A 12977-nucleotide genomic window follows, 5' to 3' on the forward strand; every position below is an offset into this window, starting at 1 on the left:
GTGTGTATTGTGCATGAGTGGTGTGTGTTGAATGGTTTGTGTGTGTGGTGCATGTGTGCTGTGGTGTGTGAGTGGTGTGTGTGGTGTCTGAGTGGTGTGTGTGTGTGCTGTGGTACGTGTGGTGTGTGTGGTGTGTGAGTGGTATGTGTACATTGTGTGTGAGTGGTGTGTGTTGAGTAGTGTGTGTGCTGTGGTGTGTGAGTGGGGTGAGGGTGTGTGTAGTGTGAGTGGTGTGTGTGTATGCTCTGGTGTGTGTGTGTGCTGTGGTGTCTGTGGTGTGTGTGTGGTGTGTGTGTGCTGGGGTGTGTGTGTTGTGTTTTGTGTGTTGTGTGTGCTGTGGTGTGTGGTGTGTGTGTGGTGTGAGTGGTGTGTTTGTATGCTCTGGTGTGTATGTGCTGTGGTGTGTGTGGTGTGTGCACTCTGGTGTGTGTGATGTGTCTGTGCTGTGGTGTGTGTGCTGTTGTGTGTGTTATGTGCTATGGTGTGTGGTGTGTGTGGTGTGAATGGTGTGTGTCGTGTGTGTGGTGTATGTGGCGTGTGAGTGGTGCGTGTGGTGTGTGTAGTGTGTGTGGGGTGTGTGGTGCATGAGTGGTGTGTGTGTGTTGTGTGTGTTATGTGTGATGCGTGTATGTGGTGTATGTGGTGTGTGTATATGGTGTGTGAGTGCTATGTGTTGTGTGGTGTGTGTGTGGTGTGGGTGGTGTGTGTGGTGTGTGTGTAGTGTGTATGTGGTGTGTGTTTGGTGTGTGTGGTGTGTGTGTAGTGTGTATGTGGTGTGTGTGTGATGTGTGTGCTGTGGTGTATGTGGTGCGTGAGGTGTGTGTGGTGTGTGTGCTGTGGTGTGTGGTGTCTGTGGTGTTTGTGGTGTGTGTGCTGTGGTGTATGTGTGGTGTGTGTGTGGTCTATGTGGTGTGTGTGGTGTGTGTGTATGTGGTATGTGTATGTGGTGTGTGTGGCGTGTGTGTGTGATGTGTGTGTGGCGTGTGGGCCTGGTGTCTGTGGTGTGTGGTGTGTGTGTGTGTGTGGTCTGTGTGGTGTATGTGGTGTGTGTGTATGTGGTATGTGTATGTGTAAGTGGTGTGTGTGGTGTGTGTGTGCTGTGTGGTGTGTGTGCGTGGTGTCTGTGGTGTGTGTGTGTGTGGTCTAGGTGGTGTGTGTGGTGTGTATGTGGTATGTGTATGTGGTGTGTGTGTGTGATGTGTGTGTGGTGTGTGCGCGTGGTGTCTGCGGTGCGTGGTGTGTGTGCGTGTGTGTGCGCGTGTGAGGGGGAGTGTCGGAGGCGGTGGTGGGTGGCAGGTGGCGCGGGCACTGAGCCACCAAGGGTGGAGGAGGAGACTAGCGGTGAGCGGGGGCCAGGGGAGGCAAACGCTGTGAACACGCAGCCCGGGCAGCACGCGGGGTTGCAAACGTTGTCACGGAAGCTAAGACGGGGGGGCTGGTCAGGACGGGATCGTGGAGGACACTGAATGTGGAGCTGGAATGAGGTTTCTGTGGAGAGCACCTGGTGGCCAGCGCAGGTCTTTGAGCAGCTGTGGGTGGGAGGCGGAGATGGGTTAGAGGGACGCGAGTGAGGCGAGGGGAAGAGATGGGGAGACGAAGGGGAGGGCGGCCGGGCGTGCAGGGAGGGGCCGGGGCGACGGCGACGTGGGATGGGTCCACGGCCCGGCTGGGGAGGAGCTGGGGACTCCACGTTTTCTGGTCAAGAGAGACTGGCGACGCCACTGACCGAAAGCGGAGGAACAGGTGTGGGGGGAACTGGGTTTCTCCGACCAGAGCCACCTGCGGAAACTTGGTCTCCTCCGTGGGCCCGGCTTTCATTCCTCACAGCTGTGATCGCCGCATGGCAAACAGTCACATCCATCGCTTACTTGTTTCTGTCTTTCTTTGCCCAACCAGCATATAAGAGAGCAGGAATTCCATCTGCCACGTTCACAGCGCCATCCACAGAACTACACACTGTCGGCTTCTAGAAGGTGATCGCTAAGTAGTTTTTGAGTAAATAAACGAACGACTCAGGTTGGGCTGGAGGGCGACTGTGGGACAAGCATGCAGGTGGACTGGAGATCAGGAGGGACGTCTGAGCGAACAGGATGTCCCACACTTGGAGGTCACTAAGCCCAGGCTGTGTCTGAGGCGGTTCTAAGAGAGAACGGGCAGAAAGAAACCGATCACCTCCTGTGCCCGAGCGCCTGCACGCAGCCTGGCACACAGCTGGTGCTGAGTGACGGTTGACTGAATTATGGACGAACCTGCTCTTCGGCCAGGAGTCAGCCTTCCTGTGCATAAGGAGCTCGAGCAGGCCGAGAGAGTGCGCTGGGGTCCAGAAGGTTGCCTCGGCTTCACGGGCACCCATGGGTGACGCGTTGTGGTTCCCCGGAGACTCTGGGTGGGAGGAAGTGGGACCATAGAGAGGAGCCCACGTGAGTAGAGCGTCCACCTCCGAGAGTTGGAACGTCATTGGGCGAGTGGGTGGCCAATGAGGAGGTGCCTTGAAGAAGCGCCCGTCCCTGGAACTGGGCCGGGGCCCCGCCCCCGCGGAGGAGGCCCCGCCCCTCCGCGTTTGAGACCTAGGCGCCTGGGGGGCGAACTCTTGGGACTACCCGGGCTGCATGGTGGCCTGAGAGGGCCTAAGGGCTCTGGGCTGCGCCTTCATCAGCTGCCTTCCTGTGTGACGGCTCCAGACTTCATCCTTCAGGGACTTCCATTGCCTCAGGTTCCTTTTTATTTATTTATTTGTTTATTGAGAGGGTGTTTTGGTCTGGCCTCTCAGGCTGGAGTGCGTTGGCGTGATCTTGGCTCACTGCAGCCTCCGCCTCCCAGGTTCAAGCAATTCTCTGCCTCAGCCTCCCAAGTAGCTGGAATTACAGGAGCTTGCCACCAAGCCCAGCTAATTTTTATATTTTTAGTAGAGACGGGTTTTCACCATGTTGACCAGGCTGGTCTCAAACTCCTGACCTCAGTTGATCCACCCACTTCGACCTCCCAAAGTGCTGAGATTACAGGTGTGAGCCACCGTGCCTGGCAGGTTCGTTTTCACCTAGGCAGAGGCCTTCAAGGGTTAGCTCTGGTTTAACAAAATGGATTGGGCGCTTCCTGTACCAGGCACAAGTCTAGGCTCTTTTTCACTTTCTTTTTCTTCTCTCTTTCTCTCCCCTCCCTGCCTCCCTCCCTCTTTTCCCTCCCTGCCTCCCTCCCTCCCTCCCCTCCCTCCCTCCCTTCCTTCCTTCCTTCCTCCTTTTTCTCTTCTCTTGCTTTGCTTCCCTTCCTTTCACTTTCTTTTGCATAATGCATTTATTTTATCACAGTTTTAGTGACATGGGAGCTTTCAGAATGCAGGCAGGAATATACACGGTGATCTATCTGAATGGTCTGGGCTCTGAGGATATACCTTCAGACCCTCTCTTCATGGGCCTCACCGTCTGTGGGCGGAAACACAGGAAACAAACCCGCAGCCTCGTCTATAATTACACATTGAATAAGTGTGTCAAGAAACAAAATAATGGGGCATCATTCAAATAGCACTACTGGGAAAGTGACATTTCAGTAGTGCTATTTGAATGATGAACTAGAGAGCAGGGACCACTGGCGGTTGGAGAAGTCCCCACACTGAGGGAACAACATGAGAGAAGTGCCCACAGCTGAAGTGAGTGCTGCCTGCAGGACCCAGCAGCCAGGCTAGAGGGGGAGGCCCAAGGTGAGAGCAGAGGAGAGCAGGCTGTGCAGAACTCCTTCGACTGTTTTTATAACAGGAGTTCAGTGGGTTTTTTTCTCTGGATACTGGGAAGCCACTGAAGATTTTTACAGGGAAGTGCCATGTGATTTTCAAATAATTACTCTGACTTTGTGTGTAGAACAGATTGGAGAAGAGCAAGAAGATTTGTATTGGAGTGGCTGAAATTTCCTCTTTACGGAAATTGGAGGCAATTTGAGATGAGGCAACATCCAAAACCGTGAGTTGAAGGGCAGTACATCAGAAGAGGCACTGATGAGTCCTAATCCTCTCCAGAAATATATGAGCTTGCATGTGGCCTTGGGCAAACGACTTTCAGGACTGAAAGAAGGAGTGGAGGGAGGGGAGAATGACATGGGATGTCTCACAAGCCACAGAGGTCTGTCCAGGTGTCCCGCAGATCCCAGCGCGTTCCCTATAATCTGTCCTAGGCTGGTTTTCTGTTCCAGCACAGTCCCACCACCCAGTTTCCCCAGCTGAGCTCTTCTCCAGTCCTGGGCAGCTGTGAGGCAGAACTTGCAGTCCTGGGTTCTTCTGTTTCCTTGCTAGAAACCCCCAGCCTTCTTGCTTTCATTTTCTGGTTCGTGAGAGGCACTTGCCTGTAGGAAATCTGACCACCTGAATCCATAGTTGAATCAGGGTTCAAGCAGTTCATAGCAAGTGGTAAACGCCCTCTCTGGCCACCCAGCAGCGATTGGAGAGGAGGCTGAGTCGATGACCCTCCAGTTTGTGGAGACCATGAGAGCAGGGACGTAGCAGGTCCTCAATAAGTTACTTGTTGCTCATCATGATTTATCAAATCTAAGATGCCATCAACCGTCGGAAACACTGTCAATTGACAACTTTTCAGGAAATACAAAAGATAGACATGACATTAAATATACCACCAATTATAAGATACATTCTAAGAGGAATGCTAACGTGAAAAAAACAGTGCATACATCTGAGAATCAAGAAACTGTGTAGTAACAATCATCTCTCTGAGAACTAGTTTGCAAACCAGCTCATGGCCAGTTTAGCTGTGAAGGGCTTATTGCTTTCTCGCTCTCCTGTGAGTGCTTGCTTTTCTGTAGACACATCCCCGGTCCTGTGGATATTTCGGGAGCCCAGTTTTCCTCTCCTCCAGAAAGTAGCCATGGCCCCCGTCAGCAGATGTGCATGAACGAGCTCCCTAGGCCATCTCACCACCGACTTTGTAAATGACCAGCTCCACAACATATTTTCTTTAGAGTTTATAGGAATAATGGAAGTGACATAGAACTGTGCAGCCAGATTCAAATGAAAGGACAAATGTAGTTGGCCAAAATGAACAATTATAGGAAACAAAGGGAAAATAACGATTAAAGATCTTTCATTACAGCCGGCTAATTATCATGAGTTCTGGACTTAACTGTTCAGGCATAGAATTAAAAACCTTAATTATATTGTCACCTTTGTCTCTCAGCTCCCATTGCCACAAATGAATCCATTTACTGTAAGTGCTGCTGATGAGCAGAAATTGATGGCAGTCCCAGCGAGGTGGGAGAGGGGGCCCAGGAGTGTGTGGGGGCAGTGTGCCAGGCAGTACTACCAGGTCCGCACAGCTGGGTGGCATCTGCATTCCAGGACATTATAAATTAGAAACACTTTTAATGAGACAAATACAGGTTTGATGGATTTTATGATTTCTTTTCCCCTTCAAACCACTAACAATGCTCCTCCTCTTTCTTTCTATTAGAGCCAGCCTCTTGTTAAGTGATTGCGTTAATGGTCTTTGGAGACAGGCTGAGTGTGGGAGGACAAGAGGGACTTCCCTTGCGAGGGCATTGGAAGGCTCTTCTCTCTGAAGGAAGACAATTCCCAGCTGTTGTTCCAAATGGGAGCATTTTAAAGCCCAGTGTGACGAGTGGAAATGCAGGATCACTTTGAGCCAGGGAAATTGGAAAAGCAGCAGGCTGGTTGGGGAGATAAAATCCTCAAAACTAGCCAGTTCTTTTGAGAGAGAGGCGAGCCGGTTCAGTGAGAGCCAGCCGTGGCTATTGAAGGGATGGCCAGGTGGTCAATTTCTTGACTTTAGGGTGGGACAGGGTGCGACTGGAAGTGAGGATAATTAGAATTATAATCAAGCATGGTATTGTGATTCTGGACACAAACTCAGGACCAGACTGCTGGCCTTGAGTCCATGCTCCATCTCTTTCTGTGTGACCGGGCAATTTACCTCACCTCTCTAGGCTTTAGTTTCCTCATCTGTAAGGCGGAGCTATTGATAGTACTTACTGCATAGGGTTGATACGAGGATTAAAAGAGTTAATAGGCATCAAGCACAGACAGTGCCTGGCATATTAGAACTACATAAATGTTAACTCTACCAAGTAAAACCCTGCCCTGAATTCAAATAGTGAATCTTCCACTTAATGGCAGTGTGACCCTGGACATGGCACTTAACCTCTCCAGGCTTTCATTTCTTCTATAAAGTGCGGGGAGCCACCCCATATGCTTTAGAGGTTTACCCTGGGGAGTCGTGAGAAAATACGAATGTACAACTGCTGTGTGTAATTACTAAACTCCAGGTTTGCCTTGAGTCAGCTTAGAGTTCAGCGCCTTACAGAGAAAAGGCAGGCAAGCAATCATGGAGAAACCTAACCTAAAATAAGCTGAGAGCCCTGTGCCAACTAACACTCAGTGGCCATGGGTGTCTTTGGTGAGGGGTTGTTTCTGGAGGCAGGTGCTGTGCTGGGTGCAGACTAGGCACTCCGGCAGTGTGGCTACCACAACAGCGAATGAGTTTAGGTCTCTGCCGGTCCCTGCGTAGCTGTGGCTGGAGCGCAGTCCAACCCTGGTGTTGGTGGCATGCCTATCTCCTGTCTTTGGGAGAGTCGGGAGCCGGTGTTGCCATGGTGATATGGAGGAGTTAATGGGATGGAACTCGTCACGGGGCTGTTGGTGGGATGGCAGCAGTGACTGCGCTGTGTTAAGATGCTGGAAACAACAGGGCGAGCACCTTGGCCATGTGAGATGGTGACCAAACCCAGCTCACAGGGGTCTCGGCTTCTGCCTTCGAGAGAGCAGGAAGGAGTCTGAGCTGCTGAAGGCTTTTCCTCCCACTGTCCTTGCCTCCACACCCCCCAGTCCCACCCCACCCCTGATTTTTCAGAGAAGGGACCTGAGGAAGGACAAAGACACAGACAGGAAAGAGATGTCAGGGGCTTCCCCACAGGCTGGGCAGAGGGGGAAGGGGGCACCAGTTAGAGATGGGAACCAAGGGGCAGGAGAGATGTGCCCCCACCCCTCTCGCCCCTGGCCTCAAGTGAAGACCCCAGACAACTGGGTCTTAGGGGTGACCAAGGGCTTCTGTGTCCCTTCTCCAAGGATCACTTTCGTTTCTCCAAAAACCTTGAGAGTAATAAAAGTAAGGTTCATTATCCCCATTTTCCAGACAAGCAAGCTGAGACTCAGTGAGGTGGGAGCCCTCCCCAGGGTCAGGGACAGAGTTAGGATCAGCCTTCTACCTCTAGGTCCCATGTCCCTTTTCCTAAAATCACAAGACTGGCAGGACTTTGGGTTGGGAGTGGGCAGAGCCTCCATTGTTCTCACTCCAGGCCTCCGGGTCTTTGTTCAGAAGCCCAGGCCCCTTCTTCAGCCTTGAACTCAGGTCTCTGTGTGCCAGAAGCCAACCAGGTGAGAGCAGTTGCTCCAGCAGCAGGTCCAGCCCCTCCCCACGAGCTGGGCCTTGCAGGGGCTTGGTGGAGAAGAGCCGGACTGAACATCAGGGGAGGGCCGGCCTGGCTCACTTTCTCTACTTCCTTCCCCGCCATGTGCTCCCTGTGTGACCTTGGATCACTTCCTACCTCTGAGCCTCAGCTCTCTCATCTGTAAAATGGGACAAACAGGACTTGCCCCTCCCACCTATGTGGATGTTGAGACACGTAAGAAGTTGGGTGCTACGGCTGTGAAGAGGCACGAGCTGAGAGGCTGGTAGGTGTGAAATTTGCCTGGTACCACTGGGGCTCCTGAAATCCCTAGAAGAAAGCCTGGGTCCCCAGCCTGGCCCTGCCCTCCTGCCCTTCTGAGACACTTCCCAATGCAGCCCAGCCCTCACCTTGCCCTCCACTTTACCACTGCCCAAATTCCCAAGACTCTTGGACACACTTAGGTCTTTGCTCTGGTTGGTTCTCCCACCGCACCTCCCCCAGCCTGTCAGTGCTGACTCCTGCTAGGAATGCTTCTCGGACTCCAGCACCTGTGCCTCCTCTGTGACCCACTGTACGGCTGAATCATCTGCCAGGACCGTTTCCCTGTTTGCAGCTTCTCTCCTCGCTCAGACTAAGCATCTGAAGCTTCCAGTCCAGTGTGTTTGCGACAGCCCTATGGGTGTGGGCTGCATGGCTGTCTTCACGGCACAGATGTGCAGACAGAAGCTCAAGGCAGGCAGGTGACTCACTCCGGTGCCCCTGTGGGCTAGAGGCAGAGGTCTCCATCTCTGGCTCCTAGTTCAGTGCAGTGCTGTCTCCCCCTTATTCATTTTGGTCCCATTCCTGGGCCCAGGTAAATTGGTGAGAGGGTACCTGTATGAATCAGTTCATTTAGTTGCAGATAATAGAAGTACCTTTAGTTGTTTAAGGACAAAAGGGATTTAAAACAGGGGACTAGGTGCTTACAGAATCATAGAGGGGTGAGAGAAGCAGGGTCTCAGCTAGGTCTCCACAAATGACACACAGAACAACACTGTAGAATTGGCTGGCAGAGGAGCCCCCGCCTCTGTCACAGTCAGGGAAGGAGGGGAATCCAGAAGCAGTCACCAGTGATCTTCACAAGAGTAAAGCAGTGATGCCCAGGGCTCCACTTCTTGACTTGCTGGGACTCCTGCAGTTACCCCTGCACAAGCTGAAGGAGCAGAAGCAGAGGCAGTGCAGCCTCCGCCTCATCTTCATCTGCCAAAGCCGCTTACTCAAGTGCCTCTGATTCGCTGTACCCAAATCACTTTTGAGCTGCCAGGGCATCTGAGAAATGTAGCTTTGAGTCTTCTTGACCCTGTGGTACAGGACAGCCCACTGGAAGGAGGGTGGAAAGGATACTGAGCACCAAACCACCACATCTACCATGCAGCCATAAAGCTGATCTAGGCCAACAGTCCAGGGACCGAATTGGACCAGGAGGGTTGTTTACCTGGGGGAGAGCCTGTCCTTAGCCAAAGGTTCCTGCAGTTCTGCATTTTAAGAAAAGGAGCATTGCACTTAAGAGTCCAGCATCCTGAGACTACAAATAGATTTCTATCTGTAACTGGTGAGTGACCTTGGACAGCTCCCGCATACGCACAGGGACACATGTATGTGCGACTTTCTGTGGGGCAAGCATGACGGACTGGTGGAGAGGAGCCTCCACAGCTTACTCTTTGCCTGAGTCTGTGTATTAGGATTGTGAAGATCTTGGTCTCAGGGGTCGGGCCCTTGCCATCCGAATGGGTCACCGTTCTGTGAGCTTGCCTCATTCTGCCACCATGTGCTGAAAGTCAGCAGCTGGGAGTGATTCAGAGCACGGGTGTGTACCCACACCTGACTGTCAGCTGAGCATGCGCTCTTCCTGCTCTGCCAGAGCTACCTCACAGCTGAAGCTGGCTCCCGCCTTCTGGGCTGGGTTTCCCTGTGCCCTCTCCTTGACTAAGATGAGGTTACATCAAGGAAGTGGGGTGATGAATGTGTCCCCACCATGGGGCCATAGGTGAAATCTTTTTCCGCCACATAGGATCCATGTGACCGTGGACAGCTATCGACCCCTCTAAGTCTCAGTGCTCTCATCACTAAAGTCGCCTTTCTATCAGTGCCACCTGGAGGGTTAAAATGAGGATGGAAGGAGACACTGTGCACATCAGTGCTCAGCACAGTGCCCAGCACTCAACGTGGGCTCAAAAACAACTACTTTGCCATCGCCATTGTCTTTGCTTCAAGCCGATATCCCTTCTGACAAGTCATGACCAGGGTGTCATTGTTCCTTTGCCTCTCCTTATGAAGGTCACTGCAGGGGCTGCCCCGGAGCCCACTGAACCCAATTGTGTTAACCATTTGATGGCTGACAAGGAGCTGATCTTGGGTCTGAAGAAAGGAATGGGTGAATGAGAAAACTGGGCCAGAGCTTCTTGGCCCTGGCTGCGCATTGAAAAATACTGATACCAGCTCCACTGGCAGGGGCCTGGGCATCACGATCTGTCTATATCTATTATCTACCTACCTACCTACTTACCTACCTATCTGCTTCCTGATGGTGCTGATGGGTAGCTTTGGCTGAGACACACTGAATCAGGCACTCTGCTGTGATTTGACACAGTTAGGACAGAATAGTGATGGCCCTTACATCTTACCAGTGTATATTCTTGGTCCTCCGAATCCTTGCAGGGTAGGAGTTAAGATCCCTTCCTCATGAATGAAAAAAGTGAAGCTTGTGGGGTTTGGGTGACCCCAATGCACTGACCTGGATGGGCAGTGAGGAGACAGAAGAGGGTCACTTTTGTGGTCTTGCTATGTGAGAATCCCCCAGAAGAATTACTGTTGATAGCGAATTTTTCTCCAGGCCCACGTAGCTTTGCAGGCGCTGAGTGTTTGGACTGTCTGGTGAGGGTCAGGTTGCTTGTCCTATCTTCCTTTGATCCCAGCCAGCCCTCACCTCCTGCTGCTGGGGATGTGGAAGGGGCCCCGCCATTCTTGGAGGCAGGCTTCAGCTCATCCACAGCCAGGTAAAGAAGAAGCTAGCAGGAAGAGGAAGGAATTCCTGTTTGGAACAAAGTACGGTTCCTTCCAGGGTACTTATCTGCATGGTGGCTTCTTGAATCCATCATGCCCTGAGAGCAGGTTGTCACATGGGATTGGCCGGAAGATCAGCTGCTTCATCCTCCTCTCACCCTGAGCCTGGGGCACGTTCATCACATTGAGTGCCTCAAACATTGAAGAAGATGGGATTATAGATGGCGCCAGGAGAAAAATGGAGCTCCAGCTCTCAAATAAAATGAATGTATCTATTCCCAGACCCAGGTCAGACAACGCCGGGTGAAGGAAGTCATTTATCTCTTTGAGACATGATTTGAGAAATACAGTTGTGGATGTGTCAGTTCTACGCTTTCCAACTTAAGGGTGAGACAGGAAGAACCAAAGTGTCTTCTGCCACTGGAAGACAGCGGGAGGCCCCATGGTGCCCAGCCGTGCTCCCTGATGGCGGGATCCAGGCGTCGGGTTCTAATGACTACAGCCATTCCTGCATTGGAGCCTGTGCTGTTCCTCTCCACTTGCTTTTGATTATCTCGGGGCAATTTTGAGAGAGCCAGGGACAAATTAAGCAGAGCTGGTGTGCACATTATTATGGCCTCTCTCCAGGCTTAACTGGCTCTCTCGAAAATAGGGCTTTTTATTTATCCTCTCATCTCCTCTCCTTAAATTGTAGCCCAGCCCTAAAGGTGTGGATTGATTGTGCATATCCTTTGCCTTGTAATGAGCTTGTTCATCACTTCCATGGATCTGGAAACAGGAGAGAAGATGGGGCTGCTGGGGACTTCCTGCTCCCACCAACCTCTCCTGCCCACTTAGACCAAAGGCAGCTCTGCCTTCAACCCTTTAATTTTTAAAGAAGCCACTTGTACTTGCATTAGGAACTGGTGGGTGCAAGGTGTACCTGATGGGTAACTGGAGTTTTTGTTTATTTCCTTATGAGTAGATGGATCTTGGCCCAGGATAGGTTCTGTTGAAGGTCCCTTTAGACAAGGGAAGCCATGCCCATTCACTTCCTGGCCCCAGGCTGGTGATGGAGTTATAAAAGCGGCCCTGGGCCCAGAAGAGGAGGCCGTTCCCAGAGGAGCTATCGTCAGCCAGGGGCCTCGGGATTCCGTCCCAGGACAAAGATCCTCAGCCTGACTTCGGATTCTGATTCAGGGAGTTAATGGCAGCGCGGAGACTGGAGGCTGGGCCACTGGCCCTTTCTCCAGCATCCTTCCAGTCTCTCCGTGATCTTGACTTGGTTAACATTGTAACTCTTTTATAACTTTTTGGGGAGGATCAGAGAGACAGAGCCCACACTGTGTGCCTTGGCTTGTGCCCCTTGCAGGTACGAGTGGTCCTGCAGGCAGCAGGCTCTTCTCAGGGCACTGTGAGTGGACTTCGGGTCAGAGGGAACAACGCTGGCTAATGGGGCTGTTACTCTGTACTAGGCCCTGGGCCAGATGCTGCATGTGCATTAACTCACTGGATCCTCACAACAGCTCTATGACACCCTCCTATTAGAATCCTCACTATGCAGATGAAAACACCAAGGCACAGAAAGGTTATGTGACTTGCCCATGGTCACACAGCTAGTGAGTGGTGAAGTCAGGATCAAACTCAGGCAGTCTCGCACCTCAGCTTAAGCTATTCCCATCACTCCAGAGAGCCTGTGCCAGGTCTTGGGAGACAGGCAGGAATTGTCTGTTGATGTTTCCTTGGTGGCTCTGCTGCCACTGCCCTGGCTCAGCACCTGACTGCATTCCAGCCTCTCCACTGAGAACCATGGCTGCAGTGTAGCCCACCCCACCACCCGCTACTCCCACCTGTGGGGCCAGGCTAACACAGAGCCTCCTGACACCACGTTCGGTTCCGTTGTTCTTCCTCAGCTCTCTTTTATGGCTCCCAATTGTCTGATTTCTGGGTGTTTCCAACCCTTCTAGTCTGATTTCCTACCACACCTTTCACAGGTCCTGACAGCCAAACAAGGATTTACCAATTTGTTCATACGACTTTTTTTTTTTTTTTTTGAGATGGAGTCTCGCTCTGTCGCTAAGCTGGAGTGCAGTGGCACGATCTCGGCTCACTGCAATCTCCATCTCCCAGGTTCAAGTGATTCTCTTGCCTCAGCCTCCTGAGTAGCTGGGATTACAGGCACCTGCCACCACGCCTGGCTAATTTTTGTATTTTTCAGTAGAGATGGGGTTTCACCATGTTGGCCAGGATGGTCTTGATCCATCTTGCTTTGGCTTCCCAAAGTGCCCGGCCCATACAACGTTTTTTCCCACTTTTGAGCTTGTATCTGAGCTCTTCTTCCTGCCTGGTGTGCCTGTTCTCACCCTTCTATGTCTGTTTCATGGCTGTTCCTCAGGCCCTGCCCTTGGCAGGTGCTCGCCAACTGGATACTGTGTGTCCATGTTGCTTTGTTGGCAGAGGAAGCCTTATTTTTTCTCTTTTTGGATCCTAAAAAAAAATACAAGTTTAGGAAATTTGGAAAATTGAGACAGCCTTTCAGAGAAAAAGATAGTCTA

This window comes from Saimiri boliviensis, chromosome 2 (genome assembly GCF_048565385.1).
Source record: "Saimiri boliviensis isolate mSaiBol1 chromosome 2, mSaiBol1.pri, whole genome shotgun sequence".
NCBI lineage: Eukaryota > Metazoa > Chordata > Mammalia > Primates > Cebidae > Saimiri > Saimiri boliviensis.